The 20,573-nt window shown below is 43.8% G+C and overlaps 1 long non-coding RNA gene across 1 annotated transcript in view; it reads right to left on the reverse strand.

Annotated features, from left to right (window-relative positions):
• Positions 1-8,565: 8,565 nt before the first annotated feature.
• Positions 8,566-20,573, reverse strand: part of LOC128341750 (uncharacterized) — a 29,895-nt gene continuing 17,887 nt past the window's right edge. Inside the window, exons 3-4 of the long non-coding RNA XR_008314538.1 lie at positions 12,462-12,683; positions 8,566-9,686 (exon numbers count right to left, since the gene is read on the reverse strand). This is a non-coding gene — a long non-coding RNA (uncharacterized LOC128341750). The remainder of the gene's footprint in view (positions 9,687-12,461; positions 12,684-20,573) is intronic.

Consider the following 20,573-nt stretch of genomic DNA (forward strand, 5'->3'; position numbering starts at 1 on the left):
CAATCAGAGGCCGCACTTTGCAGCCTCGACACGCCCCCCCCCGCGTCTGACGTCAGACGTGGGGGTGCTAGTTTAGCTCCTGAGCAGGGGCCGCGCAGCCCCTTTGGGAGCTAAACTAAGGCTGGCTCTGCATTCGCAGCACCAACTAAGTGCTGCGAATGCACCCTGCTAAGGCAGGGAAGAGCTGCTCCTGGCTGCGCTGCGAACGCAGTGCCAGCCTAAGTAGTTCCTGAAGGGGCCACGCGGCCCCTTCTGGAGTTAAAAGGCTGCCACTGCATTTGCAGCACAGCCAGGAGCGGCTCTTCTCTGCAGGGAAGAGCTGCTCCTGGCTGTGTTGCTAAAGTAGTGGCAGCCTTATTTTAACTCCCGAAGGGGCTGCGTGGTACCGACTCCCGAATGGAGCCAAACCCCGCCCCCGCGTCTGATGTCAGACGTGGGGGGTGGAGCTAGCCCCGCATCTGACATCAGACACGGGGGGGTGGGGTCAGCACACACGGGCCGCCGGCAATCCCGCTCTGCCACTGCCCTGGTCTCACAGATGTCGTGCAGGATACAACAAGCCATTATCACATTGGCCACAAACACCTCTGGCCGTAAACAGATTGCTCAGTGACAGGTAGTTCACCTTGAAGGCCTGCTTGTTAATGGTTATGGTGAACCTCTTCCATGCTGAGACACACATGAAGACACACATCACAGTGTCCTGCCGGCAGAGCATAGGCTCCATCTTGCTTGCCAGGTAGTTGAGGGTGGCCTGGGACATCCTGAAGCTGCCCTGAAAGCACTCTTCATCCCACTCATTGGCACCCTCCATTGACCTCCAGGTGCTGTTGTACCTTGGCAGCACCTACCTCCTTTCCTCTTACAAATTCTCATCCAGGGCGTTGGCAGAAGAGGAGAGGGCTGCTGAATGTCTCTAGGCTGCTTCAACAGCTGTTCTTGAGCATGCTATCAGCCCCTCAAATCTCCTAGACACTGCCAAGAACCTTGCTGCCTCCAAATGGGCAGATGCTGTACCTTGGGGCCCCAAACACCCCAGAACCCACAGAAAGAATTTCTGCATGTACAGAGGTGTACAGTTTCCTCCTCCATGGTGCTGAGGACCATCTGCATGGCAGTGTGGGCTGCGATGCTGGGTGTTGTTCAGGGCACTCTGGGCATATGGGGGTGGATGGGATCGCCCACCCACCTAACTCACTAACCAACAGGAACAAAGGGGCAGTGCTCCACGGAGGGAGGGAAGGAGAGAGAGAGAGGGCATCCCTTCTTTGTGACCTGCCTTGGGCATTGTTGTTCAGGATAGCAGGTTCTAGGCCCGGCACACACCCTCCCTCCACCTTTCTGTCCATAAAGGTGGAGGCAGGGATGGCCCATTCCTTGCTCCCTTCAAGAAAACCCTGTTTGGTTGTTTTAGGAATCTAACCTGGCTGTGTGTGTGCCCCATCTCTTCCCCACGCAAAAGGGGAACCTCTTCGACCTTTTCAGGTCAAAGAGGCAAGCCCGTTTCTCATTTGTGTTTTCCCCTTGAAACACTTCAGGAAATTGTTGGCAAGTCCCTGCTAGCAGTGTACATGAATAGTATTCCTAGTTTGGTTTGAGTCCATATGGGTCTCGAACGGAACCAGGCGTGTTCAGTTTTGGTGCACCGAACATACTCCAGCAGTTGGGCTCGAATTTGAGCTGGTCCAGGGGTTCTAACACAATTTTTTTAAAAAAACTCACCACCTTGGTGTGGTACTGCTGCAGACCTGTGTGTGTGTGTGTCTCCAATGGTCCCTCTCTCCCTGCCGGAGAGACTACTTCAGGAAAGTGTCGCACATTAGCATCATTAATTAGTTGCATTCCAGAGTAACACACTAGTGCAAGCATGTTTGTGCTTGTGTAACAAGCTGCACAACCTGTCACATGTCTCATGCAACTTTTGCGCAGTAAAGCAATAGTGCAATTTCCAAAATAGCTGAGACTTTACACAGCTATGTGACCTTTGTGCACTAATGCAACTTATTTCACCATGCAAGCTCTTTGGATGTCAGCTAGTAAATGTAAATATAAATACATATTTTGAAGCCTGGAATCGAAATGTGCATATGAATGCCCTGAGTGCATATACATCTTTTAATTTAATGGCCTAGCACATGCATGGAGGCCATTTTAGTGACCTCCACACCTGTGCCGAATCCTGAACCTGGCCCAAACTGGGCTAGGCTACTCAGGGGGAGGCCAGCGGGGGTGCGGGTGAGGACCATATTTCAATTCTGGTGGCACTTTTAAGGTACTTTTTTACTCCCCTCCCATCCAATCTACCTTTCGGGAAGCCCCTCTGTTTCCCCTTTCCCTTTACTGGTAAAGGGAAATCTTCATTGGATCATCCTTTACCAGTAGTTATCCGCACATGGCTTGATGTTTTGGGGTAAATGTTGAGCGAAGCCACTTCGAACTACACTCGCAGCACTGAGGGAAGCAGCCCCTCCCCTCTGCTCTCGGATTTTGTTTTGAAACAAGTTCACATGGCATGTTCCGTGTTTTCCTTCTAGCCAATGTGTGGGGTAGGGGAGAGAGTGAGAGCATCCTTAAGAGTGATATCTGCATTTCTAAAGAGAACAGTTACCCATGCCTTAGTCACATCACAGCTGGATTACTGTAACGCGCTCTACATGGAGCTGCCCTTGAAGAATATCTGGAAACTGCAGCTAGTGCAAAATGCGGCAGCAAGGGTTTTATCTGGAGCTGCCTGGTGGAAGCACATCACACCCATTCTGAAAGAGTTATACTGGCTGCCAGTTTGTTTCTGGGTCCAATTCAAGGTGCTGGTTTTGACCTTTAAAGCCCTTAGTGGTTTGGGCCAGGGATACCTGAGGGACTGCCTGCTCTCAAGGGTTGCTGCCCGCTTGACAAGGTCATCTGAGGGGGCACTGCTCCGTGTGCCGACAATGAGGGAGGCTAGGTTGTCGTGCACTCGGGACAGGGCCTTCTCTGTTGCTGCCCCCGGACTCTGGAATGGTTTCCCAGTGGGTATCCACTCCTCAGTCTCCATCATAGTTTTTAGAAAGCATGTCAAATCGTGGCTTTTTACCCAGGCTTTTATATGATTGTCTCTACTGCTGCTTCTTGTATTTTATATTGTTTTTATGTTTGTGTTTTAGTTTAAAAAAAAACAGATTTGTTTTTATACTTTTTAGCTCAATATTTTAATGTGGTTTTTTTAATAATTAAGTTTTTAAATTTTATTGTGAGCCGCCTTGGGATTTTCTTAATGAAAGGTGGGGTATACATTTAACAATGAATGAATGAATGAATGAATGAATAAACGTCCCTCTTATCATGCTAATGATTCTACATCAGTGCCTCTCCCAATTTGCTCTGGTATTTTCAGAAAAAGTAGCTTAAAACCAGCATTTTAAAAATCCAGAAATATGTCGAGATAAGCTAGAATTTGCACCACAAAGCCCGATTTGTGTGTGAAGTGGGTCCAAGAATCTTGAAGGGGCTTCAGGGTAAGTTTGGCTGGTGTGTGAACAAACACACTCTCCTCTGAAGTAGATTCGGGGTAGAAGCCCTGTGTGTAACGTCTCCAGTAGACCTCATAGCCCTTGAGAACCAGCTCAGTTTGAAACCAAACCGGGTTTGGATCGATGGTGCATGGAACCGGGCTGGGGTCGGCTTGAATCCAGTTCAGTTTCAAGCCAAACCAGATTTTCCAGTTTTGTGCACATCCCTATTATTCAGTCCTACCTAAAGATGCTAGGAGGTTGAAGCTGGGACCTTCTGCTTTCAAAGCATGCTCTCTGTCACTGAGCTACAGCAGTTTCCACTGAGCTATGGCCTTTCATAGAGGGACATGTAAATTTGATTTAAACCTCTGACCCACTCTGGGCTGCTTTGGGTGATACTGTCCATTGGCCCAGCCACCATATAATTAAAAGCAAGGGCATGCATGTCCCTCCCCTTCAACTGCCATGCCTTTCCACTTTGCATACTCACATATTTAAGACATGTGATTGGGCAGTTTGGACATTCCTCCCTCCCCCCTTGCCCCCATGAGTATGTGGAGCACAGCAGTAAAGAGGGTGGCGGCGGGGCAATAAATGTGTACCCATGCTTTTTATTGTGTGATGGGCAAGATGGATTAATGTCCAAACTACGCCACTGTCCCCTAAGTGCAAACTAAGGAAAAAGCCCTATGGACAACTTTTCTTATTATTTTCTCAAAGCACTTAAGAGGAGCTTGCCAATTGCACAATATGTTTAAAATGTGAGTGAAGCTATGGGTGCCAAGTTGCTGTTTCAGCTGTGTTGTGTTGATTCACAAAATCTGTTTGTTTCTTTCGGGAGGCATGTGCAAGCCAGACCTTGTGCTACCAAACCACACCTGAAGTGGCATTCAAATGAAAAGCAAAGCAGCCCAAAGCAAAACATAACATAACATAAAGCATAAACATAACCCAAGTGAAACAGCTACCATGTCCGCATTTTGGAAGTCACCTTTTGCTGTCCTTGCAAGTCACAAATTCTTTCGGTGACAGCCATCACTCCCAATATTGAGCAGAAGCAGTTATGTAGGAAAGGTTGGAAATACCAGGAGTACAATTAACCTGTGTGGTTCTCTATCATCATATATTGTACCCTCAAGAAATTACTTGGATAGCTTTAATTATGTTTGTGCCTTTTCTTTCAACTCTTTTTATCTTTTCTTCAGTTCCCTTCAGGATGGGGGGAGGGTCACCAGTTCTCTGAAGGCTCTTTGTTTTCATCGCTCAGGTATTAAATTGATGGCACAACAATCTTGGAATACATTAGGTCTGCTTTCCTGCTCTATCTAAATGTAGGCCTTGTATTACCTTCCACTCCCCCTCCTGCTCTGCTCACCGTTCCTCCACCAAGTGTAAATCTTATGCAGGGCACCTAAAGAATGGGCTGCAGGAATGCACTAGAACAGAGACAAATTGTTCAAACTTTGCAAAGGAGGAAAAAGAAAAGAGGAGGGGAGGAGGATGACGGGGGCAGCTGGGAAAAGAAGAAAAGCATCCCTTGTCAGTTGAGGTTCTTTGGAGATATGCGGAGAATAGCAAAGTTTTTTTTTTTTTAAACGGGAGGAAAAACCGCTCCTTCCAACAAGAGCATGGTTTTACCGGCACAGTGGCCTACACAGAAAGGTGACATTTGAGAGAACAATTGCTAGGCTGTTTCTCCAGGCCTGCTGCTATGAAAGAGGCTTAAGAAAAGGTGTCCTTGGACTAGTGCTAATAGTCATCTTCATCATTCCTTCCTTCATGTGCTCTCTAGCAAACACTGCCTTATGAAATAGGGGCACACTGGTAATAAACAAAGCACTATAAAAGATCAGATGGTGGTATTCTCCAGCCTCACTTCCCCGCTGCTAGGAGGACGGCAGCACAACAGCCTACAGACTGCAATTGCTGAAGGCATCACCTCCACCTGGGTGAGGTTGCCTTATAGGCCTCTTTCTTGGCAGGTTAAGCACCCTCAGCTCTGTTAAACCTTTCAAGATTAGAAAACAAGTTTAACATGGCAGAGTAGTTTGGGGGGGCGGGGTGCTTAACCTGGGAGCTGGCGTTAACCTTATGCCAGCTCCCTGTTTGAAATATGATTTTTTTTTTAAAAAACCATTTTTATCTTTTAAGCTGTTTTTCAAAGCTGACAAGCTACTGCCTGGTGAGTGAGAAATATATACTGCTTGCCTTGTTAGCAACAAGCTAGGAGCAATGATGGCCTAGTTGAATTCTTGGGGAACATATGCTGGAGACACCACCTGCTGCAGTGTGGCTGTAGCAAAGCCTGGCTGGAAAAGAAGAGGAAACCAACGGCCGTGGCATCACCCTATCCCCAAATTTGGACTAGATCCCTACCTGTGGCTGATGTGTTATGGTTCAATATACAGAAGAGGCTGCAGGTGAAAAAAGCAAGATCTTTTCCTGAAGGACTTGATACATTTAAGACAAAGCAATACATTGCTAACGTGGCCTGGAATATTCGAAATGCATCTCTAGTCTTTTCTTCAGAATTGAATCAGAATTTCCACTTTATGAAGTTGCTGTTAAGGAGAGCTTAGCAATAAACAGAAGAGGACACTGTTGCCTTCATGTCTAGAGTGCTTTGCTGAAAACTAGATCTGGAGCCCAGCTTCTGCAATAGGCCTTGCTGACGGAAATAATTATTGGATACTTTCAGAGTGAATGTTATGGAGGTGATTAACTGTGCATGTCTTGAGGTCTGTAGCACTCCTGCCATCTTTCTCCTATTTGACTCATTTCCTTGAAGACTTACAAATATCCTGAAGGAGTACAGTCTATATGATTAATGCATGCTTTGTGGGTATGGGTGTGTGTGTGTGTGTGTATACACACACAGAGAGACACACACATAGGTGGCCCTCTTTATTTATGAGGGTTCCATTTTTGTCTATAACTGCGAGTACAGAAACTGCAAATAAATAAACCTTACCCCTATGGGAAGCCACCTAATGGCGCAGTGAGGAAATGTCTTGACCAGCAAGTCAGAGGTTGCCGGTTCGAATCCCTGCTGGTATGTTTCCCAGACTATGGGAAACTCCTATGTCGGGCAGCAATGATATAGGAAGATGTTGAAAGGCATCATCTCATACTGTGCGGGAGATGGCAATGGTAAACCCCTCCGGCATTCTACTAAAGAAAACCACAGGGCTCTGTGGGTGCCATGAGTCGACACTGACTCGATGGCACACTTTACCTTACCCTTATGGGAATTTAGGCATTAGGTTCCTATTCTTTAAAAAATGCCAAAAAAGTGGGAAGGGGGAAGAAATAAGAGTAGAAATGCACAGTACCTTGCTCTCCAGGGCTCCAGAAATGCCCCCCCCAAACCCCCAAATTGGCAGAATTTTGGTGAATAATTGCCAAAAAATGTTTGGCAAATTATTATGGGATTTGTAACAGGATTAGTTGGTATTGGTGCTATAACAGGATTGGCTATTTGCTGTCAGTTTGCTGAGTCATGATGCTTAGCAACTGTATTTAAGAGCATGCTTCAACCACTAGTATATAGCAGTGAAGCTGATGTGTTACATTGAAACATTTGCTAACTCTGGACATCTGTTTTATGTTTTATGTTATAATACATTAAAGAGGTCTTTGAGAAACAGAAAAATGTTTTTTTAAAAAATAAAATAAAATAAAGAGCTCCATGATGCTCCATGATGTAAAATGGCGGCTGAAAGTGACACTGGAAGTCATTCTGGGTCATTTCTAGCCACTCAGCAACCACGAATAGGCAAATTTCAGTCTATTTTTGTACTGCGGATAAAGAAACCAGGTTTCTAAGATCTGTCTGCAGATACGGAAAACTGTAGGTGCTGGGACCGCGGATAATGAAGGCCACCTGTATAATCTCTCTCTCTCATATCATAGAGACTTAGAGACTGAAGGGCCAGAGAGCCCATCCAGCAGAGTCCCTCCCCACCCACTGCATATCTATATAGTGACTAATGATTAAAATGGTAATCAAAACCAGATGCATTTCTTCATAAGAACCGTAAAATGTGTATTGACATTTTAACACAATGTGGGGGGAAATGTGAAAGGACCAGATATCTTTTGGATAGCATCAAGATTTTCTCCTTTTGCTCCGATATTACTGTTGCCAGCAGCAACATGGATTTCTTCTTCTTCTTCTTCTTCTTCTTCTTTTTTAAATGTAGAAATGGGAATTGAAAACAATGTATTCCCCAACATGTGCAGCCAAAAATCTCATGTATTCTGGTGATTTACTACTACTGTCTATCCCTAATTTTGTTCTGGCTCTGTAATCCTGCGATTTTCCCATAAACTAAAGCTTTCCTTTTTGAAGTGATTGAGTTGTTGTGTAACATTGTAAATTCAAGGAAATTTATGCTACGACAGTGCCATTGAAATCTCTGGGGTTTTCTTTAGAGGATTGCTTATGACACTGCAGTCTATACAGTGGTGTTACTGGCAGGGGTAGAGCTCAGCTAAAGCCACAGATATCGGTAGTGAACCATCAGTTTTTATCAGTTGGTGATTTAAAAAACTTTTTGTCATATGAGAGGTATCATGTCTTAATATAAGGATTTTATCTTGTTTGTAAAAGTAAGCAAAATAGATTGGGTGCTTTTCCTAACTATATTAAAGCTTTTCAGATTTGACACTGCTGCCTGGCTCAGTTTTACCTTGTGAAAATGGGAATAATATTACTGATAGGCCTTCATTAATTAATAATTTCCAATTACTGTTTAATTTTATCATCCTGTAGAGATGACAATAATAGTGTCTACAGTTTCAAGTTTTGAAACACTGAGACAGCCTTTGTGCATTCAGGCTATCCTGCAAATATGACAGGGAATTGCCCCTCTCCTTCATTCATTGTGTATGTGTGTTTGTGTGCACGTGTAAAGTGGTAAAATAAAATCAGTAGGAACTGTAAGCAATGTCCCCCCCCCCATCTGAATTACAACTTGATTTAAAGCTGAGCATATCCTCAATCCCGAGGTACCTAACTTGTACTTAATCTGTTTAGGAACTGCAAGAGAATTAATGTAGTATCTCACTCAAATTGCTTCCCGATTGTAGCATACCACATTTATTTAGAGCTAAATAAATGTTGAAGAAGGAACAATACATAGTTCATATAATTAGCCTGCAATTGTGGATTGCAACCTAGTTTTATAAAGCTGGTGTCTGGAGGAATAGAGAATTGGTAAAAAAACAAAAACCCTGCTGTATCAACAAAGGCTTCATTAACAGCACAGAATAGTGTGTGTGGCTGTGCTGCTTATATGGCAGTTGAGCTTGCTTGGGGGTGTGAGGATTTGAGTGGTGGTGGTATTTGAAGGCAGATTGGATCATAGCCATGGACTGTTGGCAAATAATCCCAATAATGTTTTCTATAGTGTGTTTATGTGAGAATAGGAGGACTGTGTGTTTGGGCTCCACTATAAGACAGTTCAGGGAGGCGAGTAAATCGGGTGGCTAGTGGGGTTTAATTGGCAGATGCCCTAGGCTACCATAAAAGGAACTGCAAGCAGAGTGTTTAATGCACTGGCAGAGTTATAGCAAAGCAGTTTTAACATTGATAGCAATTGGAATGGTAGTTAGTCTGGGAGTAAATGAACAATGTACTGTGCTGCTGTCTGGACATGGTGTGAACAAATGAGAAAAACCAGGTCCCCCCCCTCAAACCTTTGAGCAATGAGCCTCCTAAGGTAAAGTGGTGTCAGTCTCTCCAAGACAACCTGTATTTGCACAGAATGCTGCATTTGCAACTGTGAAACTGAAAATAATGGCCATACTATTGCACAACTGTGTTTGTACAATTTTTGCATTTGCTCAAGAGTGCACATGCGCAACTGCATGCATGTTGTATTACAGGGCACATGGAACATTGCACAGTATGTAAGCCACCTAAGCTTCTCAGGATATAACCCACTTTGTTTAACCTTTAGCATGTGCAAAATGGTCATGAGAATTCAACTTACAAACCAGTACCAATGACGTTTCCATTTGCATTCTTCCAGTTGATTCAAATGCGGTTACAGGCAGGTGGTGGCTCCAAGGTCCTGACCATTTGGTTCTGAAGTAATGAGATCTGATGGTGTCGACATGGACTCCTTCCCCCTCCTCTCCCCTTCTTGCTCATCCCTTGAGCTTTCATCTCTTCCAGGTTCTTCACAATCCCTGTGAACAGTCAGAGAGGTATTTCTTCACCTGCAGTGATCTGTGTCTGTGTCTTAGATGGAATAATGAGCTTGTGATGACATCTCAGTCCCCCTTTATGTGTGTGAATCTTTCCCCAATGCCTTTTGAATGACAACCTAATTAAAGTAACAATAATGCCAAGAACAGAGACAGGCCTATAGAGGGTCCCTTTGGGCTCAGCCCAGAGAAAGGATGTTTGGAAAATTTGGCAATGTTCTGCAACTTATTGTAGGCGGCTTTCAGCAGAGTGTGGGTGGGAAATAGAAATGTTGTTTACCTGTATTATAGATCTATCGGTCACGTTCATCTCTGTTTACAACCTCACCAACAGAGCTAAAAATGAGCCAGAGCAGTGCAATGGACAGAGTACTGTATCCTGAACAGATTAAGAATTAACCAACTCATGTAACCAGAAATTTTCTCTTGGAAGGTTCAAGAAATACTGCTGTTTTGGGAGAAAATGGTTCGCCCGCAAGGCCTTCCAATGAATAAAGAGTGGTGGAAACGCAGACATGCCCATTATTTCACAGATGAAAATAGGGACATATTTGTAACACTTTCACTTTCATACCAAGTATCACTTTGTGAGCCTCACTTCCTCCACTGTTACGAATTGTTGAAGCCCTGCCAAAGCTAAGAGGGCAGTTATTCTTTGGGTTTGAGAAATACTAGGAAAAAACCCCCATATTGTCCCATAAACCCTATTCTATCAATAGTTCTAAATATACCATGGTAGCTGCAGGGTTTGAACTACTTGGTGCCTTAGTGTGCATGTGTATAAATTGACATGAATGTGTGCAAGAGACAGGACACCTTCACTCCCAGGATTCGCCAGCTGAGTCCGTTGCTTGAGATGAACAACCTCAAAACAGTGGTACATCTGCTGGTAACCTCCAAACTGGATTACTGCAATGCATTCTATGTGGGGCTACCCTTGTATGTAGTCTGGAAACTACTTTTGGTCCAGAATGTGGCAACCAGGTTGGTCTCTGGGTCATCTTGAAGAGACCATATTACTCCTGTATTGAATGAGCTACACTGGCTGCCGATAAGTTTCCGGGCGAAATACAAGGTGTTGGTTATAACCTATTACGCCCTAAATGGCTTGGGCCCTGGGTATTTAAGAGAACGTCTTCTTCATCATGAACTCCACTGCCCATTGAGATAATCAGGAGAGGTCTGTCTGCAGTTGTCACTCTTCTGGTGGCTGCTCAGGGACGGGCCTTCTCCACTGCTGCCCCAAGGCTTGGAAATACGTTCCCTACTGAAATAAGAGCCTCTCCATCTCTGACAGCTTTTAAAAAGTCTTTAAAGACACATCTGTTCACCCAGGCTTTTAATTAATGTTGTTTTAATGGTTTTAATGCTGTTTTAATAATATTTTAGAAAATGTAAATTGTTGTGATGTTTTAAACTTTTTGGGTTTTTTTGTTTTAACTAATGTTTTACTTTTTCTGTTTTTTTATTTTGTTGTAAACCGCCCAGAGACCTAAGTTTTGGGTGGTATAAAATATGTTAAATGAATGAATGAATGAATGAATGAATGAATAAAAATTCCCCACTCAGAGGCTTAACTTCTAGGGATCTGAGGTTGGGACCTGAGCCCTATAGAATAACACCATAACCAGACAACATTTTAACAAGGCATCTTCAAAAGTCAAAAATAGGGACAAAAGGGGGACAGTGATTTTCCAGAAGTAGGAACTAGAAACAGGGACAGTTGGAGTGAATGCTCTGGTACTATTGTAATTAAAAACCCATCCTGAGTCAGTGAACCTTATTATCTCTCCACTTTTGGAACACAAACACATTGTTTTCTCTTATATACTCTACTTTGGAGTTGAGGGACTAGGATTGTGGGGAGCGTGGAATTTGGGAGTGAAAAGAAGGGGGGAAAGTGGGTTTGGGGTCAGGATCATAGCAGCATTATGAGCTGGGATTATCAAGGAGGGCAAAAGTCTGAGGTTTGTATTTATAGGCTTACCTCAGGCACCTGAAAGACTGGACTAACTTGGGAGACTCATGAGAGGGCATGAGATATTTTTCTTTACATTACTTATTTTTAGAAACCAGTTAAAATCTAGGAAGCATCCAGGCAGAACACACAATTTATTCCACATTAGTCTGTTGTTGCTTCCATTCAGCAAAAGGTCCTCTAGAAAGGATAGCCAAAGTAGAACTCTGATGGAAAAGAAGGCGGAACCAGAAATTGTGTATTTTGGTCTTGTCATACCACAGATATTTCCACGGTTCTTTAGAAGTGATTTTTGTTGTTGTTGTTGGTTTTCTTGGAAACATAGAAGAAAAGACAGGAGTTCTTGCTTTTTCTAATTCAGGTATTGTTTTGTGTAAAAATGTATTATTATTATTATTATTATTATTATTATTATTAAATTCAAAGTGCAACAAATCTGGAATGCAAGTCAATGGAGCACAAACTTCTGCATGCAGTTGAGTTCTGGATTTGGTCTGGGAAGGCATGAGAGAGGGGAATTAAAAGAGACTGACCATTGCTGCAGCCTGAAGGGTGTATTGTGGGGAATTTGGGGTTGGAAATTCAAACCCGTCTCAGCAATACCTTTAACCTGCACTATTAATGATGTACCACATTGCAGGACTGTTGTAATCCACTCTTTCTTAGTCACAACCTCCCAGCGCACAACATGGGCATAATAGACTGTATAGGAACAGCAATTTTTAAAAGGTTAAAAATAAAACAAAAAAGGAAAATGCATTAAAAATAATAATACCTACATTGGAAAGAGCATGACCTCCTGTCTTTGCTGCTAACTTTCTTCACGAGGAGGAACTGGCACTGCTTCTAAATCACAGCTCTGCTGAAATCTTGGATTTCTCTGTTGTTTTCTATGGGCAGCTCTCACTTTCATGCCCAGGGAGGGGAAAAATAGCTTCAAAAAGGAACCAGTGAGTGTCACTTGCAGACATGAAGATGGTGACTCTACTCTTTTCTTCTCTCTGTGGGTCATAGAGCAACAAAGCATAATATCACTGCTTCACTTACATGACAGCTCTGTCTGCCCTCATTGACTCAAAAAATGGAAGGCAGATGCAAGCTCTTTTCTCACCAAGCAATAGGGCAGAATACTGCCTGCACATTTTGGCTTCTATCTCGGTTTCCATCTTTAAAAGGGTCTTACTTATAATGAAAACTTGTTGGAGATAGTGTTTCAGTGCATCAACTGTTTGCACCGATTATCCTAATGACCACTAGGGACATTGGGAGTAGAAGTAGCTAATGAGGGTCTCTGTACCTGTCCCTGCTTTACCTCTGCTCTATGACCCCAGCCTTGACTCCTCAGGCATTTCCTGTGATGTGTCAGAATCCCTTCCTTTCCTCTTGGAGAGCAGATGGAAACCTCTCTCTCCCTACCTATTCATTATGTAGCCTTTAGATAGGATTAGGTCTTTCCTATCCAAAGTATCCTTCACCAACAAATCTATTTAGTGTTTTAATTCAACAAGAATCCCCATGTGTCTTTCCTAAATAGCTGCAACAACTAAACTCTGCATTCTACTATGTAACTGGAGTGCCTAGCTTCTTTAGTGCTCTGCTAATTAATCACACAACCCATCATGGGTAAATTACACTCTCCAACAAAACTGGCAATCTAAATCAGCTAATTGACCAAATGGGTATAGGGTGGCATACTCAGAATCCAAGAAAAACCTGGCCATCTGGGTGATATAGCCATTGTAGCGTAGTGTTTAGAGTTGTGGACTAGGACTGGGGAGACCTGAGCTCAAATCCGCATTCAACCATAACACTCACTGGGTGACTCTGGGCCAGTCACTTATCTCTCAGCCGAACCTATCTCACAGGTTTGTTGTGGGGATAAACATAACCATGTAGACTGCTCTGGGCTGCTTGGAAGAAGAGTGGGATATAATTGTAATAACATAAAAAAACAACACACAAATAAATAAATATCAACCTTACTCCTTTCCACTCCCACTGCCCCCCCCTTTCTTCCCCTCCTGGACTTGTTCCCTTCCAGCCCATACATGGTTATGGTGCTGGAGATGACCAACCTTTTTAGTATGCACACCAAAACTCAGGTCCAAAGCTATAGTATAGTAAAAATGCAGCCCCACCCCATGCAGTTGTATGAGGCTTTGCCCCTAGGGTGGAACTAGATTGTAGTTCTGACACGGACTGCCACTGAAAATGGCAGCCCTGTGATCTTTCCCCTGTTCCTGTAACATTTAGAGACATGCATCTACATTCTTCCTGACCCCTAGAATTAATGATGGGTGGGAGAATACATTATGTGATGTTATGATGTAAGACTAGAGGGTCTCAGGATGAAACGACCATATGAGTAAACTGGTTGCGATTTTTCAGTGGAGGCCTTTGTGAACAGTAAGGCCTGCATTGTCTCAGGGGGGCTATACAAGGGATATAAGTAAGCAGTACATTTATTGTTGTGCCCACAGGTCATAACATAGCATAACATAAAAGAAGAAGTGCAACGTATCAAGAAGTTACATCCGTTAAGCTGAGCTAAAACCAATGCTACATTTTAGAACATGTACATTTCTTTCTGAGTTTAAAAGAAATCATAGCAAAAGTGGTGACTTGACAACTGAGATGTGGAATTGCAGCCACACGCAAGAAGATGTCAAACATTCTATGTCCAACTCCTTAAATTTATCAATCTCCAGTGTTTTCCCCCTGATCTCATCATAAACAGGGCAATACAAGAGGTAGTGGATAATGTCCTCCACTCGATATACTGAGGATGTGCAAAAATTTTTAACTCAAAATGGGCCGTTTCATGTGTTTTGAGCTCGAAATGAAGCACCCTTTAAATAAAGGGCCTGTTTCAAGCTCAGAGCTTGAAATTTTGACATTTTGAGCACCATTTTGGAGGTCTCTTTTCCCCTCACTGATTGGTTTTTTTTGGCACTGACTTGCAATCTTATGGGGCTTTGGGGGGAAAGTTAAAACAAAAAATAAAGATCGCCTGCTTGCCAGTTTCTTGTGGGTGAGCAGTAGGTAGCATCCATCATGCCCTACCACCAAACCACTTTGGTGTCCCTAGGAACTACCCATTGGGAACAATGGGGTGTTTCGAGTTACCCCATTGTTCCCTATGGCCAGAACACTCAAAACATGTTGAGTTTTGTATAGTTGCAACAACTGGGTTGACCACTGTTTCAACAAAACATTTCTGCTGTCTGAATTTTGTTTTGAGCTCAAAACAAAATGCAAAATCCATTTCATGCACATCTTTAGGCTATACAGTCCTAGGACAAGATGAGCTAGAAATTAGAGAGAGTCACTCAGATAAACTGTGCATGTTTTGTTCACTAAACCCGATTCTATGCACTGGGCCTTTCCAGCAAGTATTAGTAATATAATATTACTGAGTTTTTAGAAGAAGTCTGGTATGTGTTGCTGTTCTCTCATATTCAATAGTAAGTGTCCCTAAGCATTACAGAGAGGGTGAGTGGGCGGGTGTGGGACTGCCATTTTCAGGGTCAAGCATTTAGTTCTACTCTAATTGACTGTTGAACTGGCAGCAACGGAGACTGTTGAACTGGTAGCTGGAGAGGCAGAAAGATGTGCAAACAGGCTTCTTTGAGTCAGTTTAGATGAACACTCGCTTTTTCACATGATGAGGCTGGGGTGCCTCAAGAGTGCACACAGTCTGATGTTACTGGTGGGCACACCAATGTGCTATGAGGGCAGCCTTTACTAGCATGAGAGGGATGTTCATCTGAACCTCCTGTTGGGTTTTGGAGTATGTGTAGAGGGGTGATTCAGATGTGGTAAAGTATGTGCCAACAATGTGCCGGCACATCTGCTGGTGATGTCCGGATGGGTATGCGATTATCCCCCAGCATAATCGTATAAAGAAGATGATGTTCATCCGAACTGACTCCATGTCATAACCAGGCCAATGGGCCCTGCTGCTACTATCCAGGCCTACAAAATCCTGTTGCCCATGTCACCTATGATACCTGAGCTGCAAGTTGACTCCCCATGGGTTAATTTTACTACATTATGTGTTATTGCTGTAATAGAGAGATTTAAGCATACTATCAAATGTAGCACACTGTTAGCCAAGAGGAACAGGAAAAGCAACCTCATCTTATTCCCCTTCCTTAAAATAAGATCAGTAGAGAATGAAATTGAACAGATTACTGTATTAGCCTCAATCCAATATTAGTCCCGCCCCCCATGTTCTTTGAGGTTAGAAATTGGGGAGTTAAATTCAGAGTCATGTAAATACAGATATATAATGTATTTAACTTCTATTTGTTAAAGTCTTAAATTCAGAGTTGCTTCCTATTTGGGTGAATATGGTGATTGCTTTATTATTTCATTGCTCTTCTCTTTATTTCTGCTGAAGTGTCCTGATCCTAGGAGACTAGACTAGAGGGTCAAAGGAGGAGAGGTCTATCAACAGCTACTAGTCGGAGGGCTATAGGCCACCTCCAGCCTCAGAGGCAGGATGCCTCTGAGTACCAGTTGCAGGGGAGTAACAGCAGGAGAGAGGGCATGCCCTCAACTCCTGCCTGTGGCTTCCAGTGGCATCTGGTGGGCCACTGTGTGAAACAGGATGCTGGACTAGATGGGCCTTGGGCCTGATCCAGCAGGGCTGTTCTTATTGTTCTTATGTTCTTCATGGTTTGTCTGACTTAGGAGGATGTTTTTATATTAATAAGAGAGCACAGGAAGCTTTGCATGGCAAACTTCCCCTACCCCAGCAAAAAGAGTTGCTCAGCAGCTGAAGTATAGATTGCATGGGGCTGAAGTGAGAGCTGGAGAGAACAGGTAGGTGACAGCTTGAACCAAGTTCCTTCTTCTGTTCGCCTTAGATTAGATTCTACCCAGCAGGGTGAATTCTTAATTAGAGCAGCTCAATCCTGCAGCTGCAGGCCTGTCTTTCGGACCCCTGCGCTGCCTTCTAAGATTTCATGAGGGAAGTTGTCATGCCTTATTTCCTGAGCTCTAACATCAGAGCAGCGAGCTGTGATTTCAGTGGGAGGAAAGGACATGTAATTTAATCATCTTTATTAGATTCTGAGTAAGGAAGAGGGCACATTGGGCAGGTCCTCTCCTTGTTCTTTTGACTTTTCTAGTAGCCTCAGAGGACACTTGATAGCTCCTTTGATAAGGAAACAGGCCTGAAAAGCTAAATGACATCTTTGTAGAAAATGGATGCTTCAGTATGATTTAAGGGTGTGACTCCTGTCTGTTCCCCCCACCCCCGCCTTGTCTTGGGCCAAATGAAATTTCTGAAATGGATACATACCCCATGTATTTATTAATGCCCAGCTGTGATTTGAATGTTTGGCCCCTTGACTGTATGACACGCAGATCTCAGCAGCCCTACTTTGCTGCTAGAGGAAGTTGAGACATAAAAATGGCTTATACTTCTCTGAGCTACAGCACATGTTCCAAGTCATGGAGGGTGGGGTAGAGTGACATTTATATAGCTATTTCCCAGAATGTTAACCTGCTGATTTCAGGGGCAAGAGGTCACTATCTCTATCTGATTTTGATTGCCTGAAATATAGGATTGCCAGGTCCAGATGGTGAAAAAAGCTGATATCCATCACCAAAAAAGTGGGACTAGAGGACACTTTTCACCAAAACAAATAAAAAGGAGGCTTCAAAAAGTCTTCACTTTGCATAAAATTTGCATGTGTTTATTGGTATTATATATGCATATTTTGATAATAATTGGATAATATGAGTATAAATACAGCTCACCACTGTGAAGCTGGAGACCTGGTGAACTGTATGTCTGCTCAGCTTGCTGCCTGGGTGCAGAGTTCTCCAGATTCCTGCTTCTTAACCATAAATTCATCTCCTGGTTAGGTTTACCACACACACTGTCCCTTGTCCTCCTTCCCCATGGGTAACATAGCCTGCTCTCCCTGGTCAGGCCAGCAATTTCACCTCTTGGCTGGTGAAATTCAGCCTCTTTGCATGTTGGCGCAGTGGTGCACTCACAGTATCGCATTCACTTGCTGTTCTCTATGACTACAGACATTTATATATGGCTTTTCAACAGAAGGTTTCATAGTAGTTTTCAAAGAAAAAAAACTATAAGATGTTCCCCTGTCCCCAAAGAGCTAAAAATCTAAAAAGAAATCAGCCACTGAAGGAATGTTGTGCTGGGGCTGGATAGGGCCAGTTGCTCTCCCCATGATAAATAGAAGAGATTCACCACTTTAAAAGGTGCCTTTTTACTCAGTGAAAAGAGGTAGCCACTAATTCAGCAAAGTTAGTTAACCTGCCACTGAAGCAGAAGCTCCACTCTGACTTCCCCATTGGATGTATGGTAGGGTTGCTAGCTGTCCCGCACTGCATGGGATGTCCCGATTTCCTTGGGAGAAACCAGGACAAAATTTCTTCTGCTTTTCTGGTCTTTAATTAAAAAAACAAAACAATTTTTAACGCCTGGGCATGCTGGCTAGAGGCCTGAAATTGCCCCCAGCCTACTTCATTTGCGAGGATGATGGGCACAAGGGAGGAGCTCCTTTGCCATCTCTCCCGCCCGCCTCTAGCCAGAGCACCCCCAGCCGCCTCCAACCAGCATACCTGGGCACTCCATCAACAATAACAAATAAATCTCAGCCGTAAAAAAGACAAGCCCTGCCCCTAGGTGGCCATGCCCCGCCTGCCACCGGAGTCCCTGTCCCGGATTCAGCCAACCCAATGTTGGCTACCCTAATGGATGGTCAGTAGGAAGGGGAAGGAGACAGAGGAAGAGAAGCTGCTCGTGAGAGCAAAGTGTTCTGAGCAAAGAAAATTTAAAATGGCACTTTCTCTTGTGTATTGAATTCAAGGCAGCGTCACACTTGACTCTTACAGGCCTGTACAACATAAGGCCTGGGGACCGGATTCGGCCTGCAGTGACTATTTTACTCCCCACCCCTCAGGTACCCGGCCGCAACAGAGGAGCTTATAGCGCCATCCTGTGCATACTTTCTCAGAAATATGCTCCATGGTATGCCCAGTGAGGCTTACTCCCATGTATGCATGCCTAGCATTACAGCCTGAAAACAACAACAATGTAGGGAGAAGAGAGGACTTGGCATTTGTTTGGAGCTGGCATGCACGCTGTGGGCCCCACTGACTGAGCAGGGACAGGACCTATTCTCTGTCCACTATCCTTGGTTGAAACTATGGGTCCATTGACAGGGAATAGATCCACAAGTAACTAATAATATTTTTAATGTTAATGTAATAATGTGCTAAAAATTGACCTCGGCCCCTTCATGCCAAGTTGTGGATGGTTCGAGCCCACCAGGGCATTTGTTAAGATAAAAGTGTCTGATGCAAGAAGGCACTGATATAAAGAGAAATAAATGTCTTCGGGTGGGAAAGCAGGGGCGTAACTACCATTAGGCAAAGGGAGGCGGCTGCCTGGGGCCCCCCACGCCTCGAGGGGGCCCCCAAAGGCAAGTCACATGTGAAGTGAGTGTGTGTGTATCAGCGAGGGGCCCATTTTAAAATTTTGTCTCTGGGCCCACTCCAGCCTCGTTACGCCCCTGGGGAAAGTGTTTCTCATCAAGAGAATCAGGGAAGGGAGGAACTACAGGTTATACTGCCAAATACCGTATTTTACGGACTATAAGACGCTACAGACTATAAGACGCACCTTAATTTTAATCCAGTTTTTCAGAGTTTTAACATATTAAACTGTTAAAACATATAAGACGCACCTGAATTTTGGCAGATATTTTTCGAGGAAAAAAGTGAGTCTTATAGTCCATAAAATACGGTATGTACTTCCTAAATATGTGTCTGCTATGTACTTCTTAAATATATGCCCGCCAGCTAATGAAAATGCAGAGGTGGCTGGAAATTTCAGGGTAGAACTGGTTTGATGGTGTGTGTTTGTGCGTGTTGGGGGTGCTTAAATTTTCCTGTGCCCTTTGGTTCTCCCCTTCAATTGTTCCCCTGGGCCATTTCCCCACATAAATTGGGCTCCTGGTTTCCTCAGTGATAATGATTTATCCCATGCAGTGAAATTCAATTTTATGTCATGCCTCACTGTAAATGCTCAAGGCAGCTTATAGCTGTCCTACTACAATGCGTCAGAACTGTGGTATCAATGTAATCCTAACAATTTATAAGCATATCACAATAAATATCAGAAACAAAAGTGGGATATTTTTTAAAAATACAAAAAACTCAGCTAAACTATATTACTCTGTACTCATGGTAATGCTCAGAACATAAAGAGTTTCTGGATGAGGTAAGCCTCCTTGAGTGCCATATTCCAAAGGATAGGAGCTACCATTGCAAAGATTCCTGATAATCTCAAAGGATATGAGGAGGGCTCCTATAAAAACAGGTGCCCCCCAAAATATGCTGGGGGCTTTATCTCAAAGACAGTGGATGACATCCTGTCTAAATTTATTTGATGGAGTCCCATTGGAATTTATGGTTTACAGCAGCATGAACAAATTATAACTGTGCCCTCAGCAACTTTTAAAAAGTTGTCAGAGATGGGGAGGCTTTTATTTCAGCAGGGAACATATTCCAGAGACTTCGGGTGGCAACAGAGAAGGCCTGTCCATGCATAGCCACCAGACGAGCCAGTGGCAACTGCAGACAGACCTCTCCAGATGATCTCAATGGGCAATTTGGCTCATGGTGAAGAAGATGTTCTCTTAAATACCCAGGGCTTAAGCTGTTCAGGGCTTTATAGGTTGTAACCAGCACCTTATATGTTGCTCAGAAACTTATTGGTAGCTGGTGTCGTTATTTTAGAATAGGAGTGATAGGGAGGCTATTCTCACGATTGCAGAAAACGATTCTCTGCAAACGTGAGAACCACTGGGCTCAGCTGCGAGCCCGGTGGTTCTAGAGTGGGTAAC

This window comes from Hemicordylus capensis, chromosome 2 (genome assembly GCF_027244095.1).
Source record: "Hemicordylus capensis ecotype Gifberg chromosome 2, rHemCap1.1.pri, whole genome shotgun sequence".
NCBI lineage: Eukaryota > Metazoa > Chordata > Lepidosauria > Squamata > Cordylidae > Hemicordylus > Hemicordylus capensis.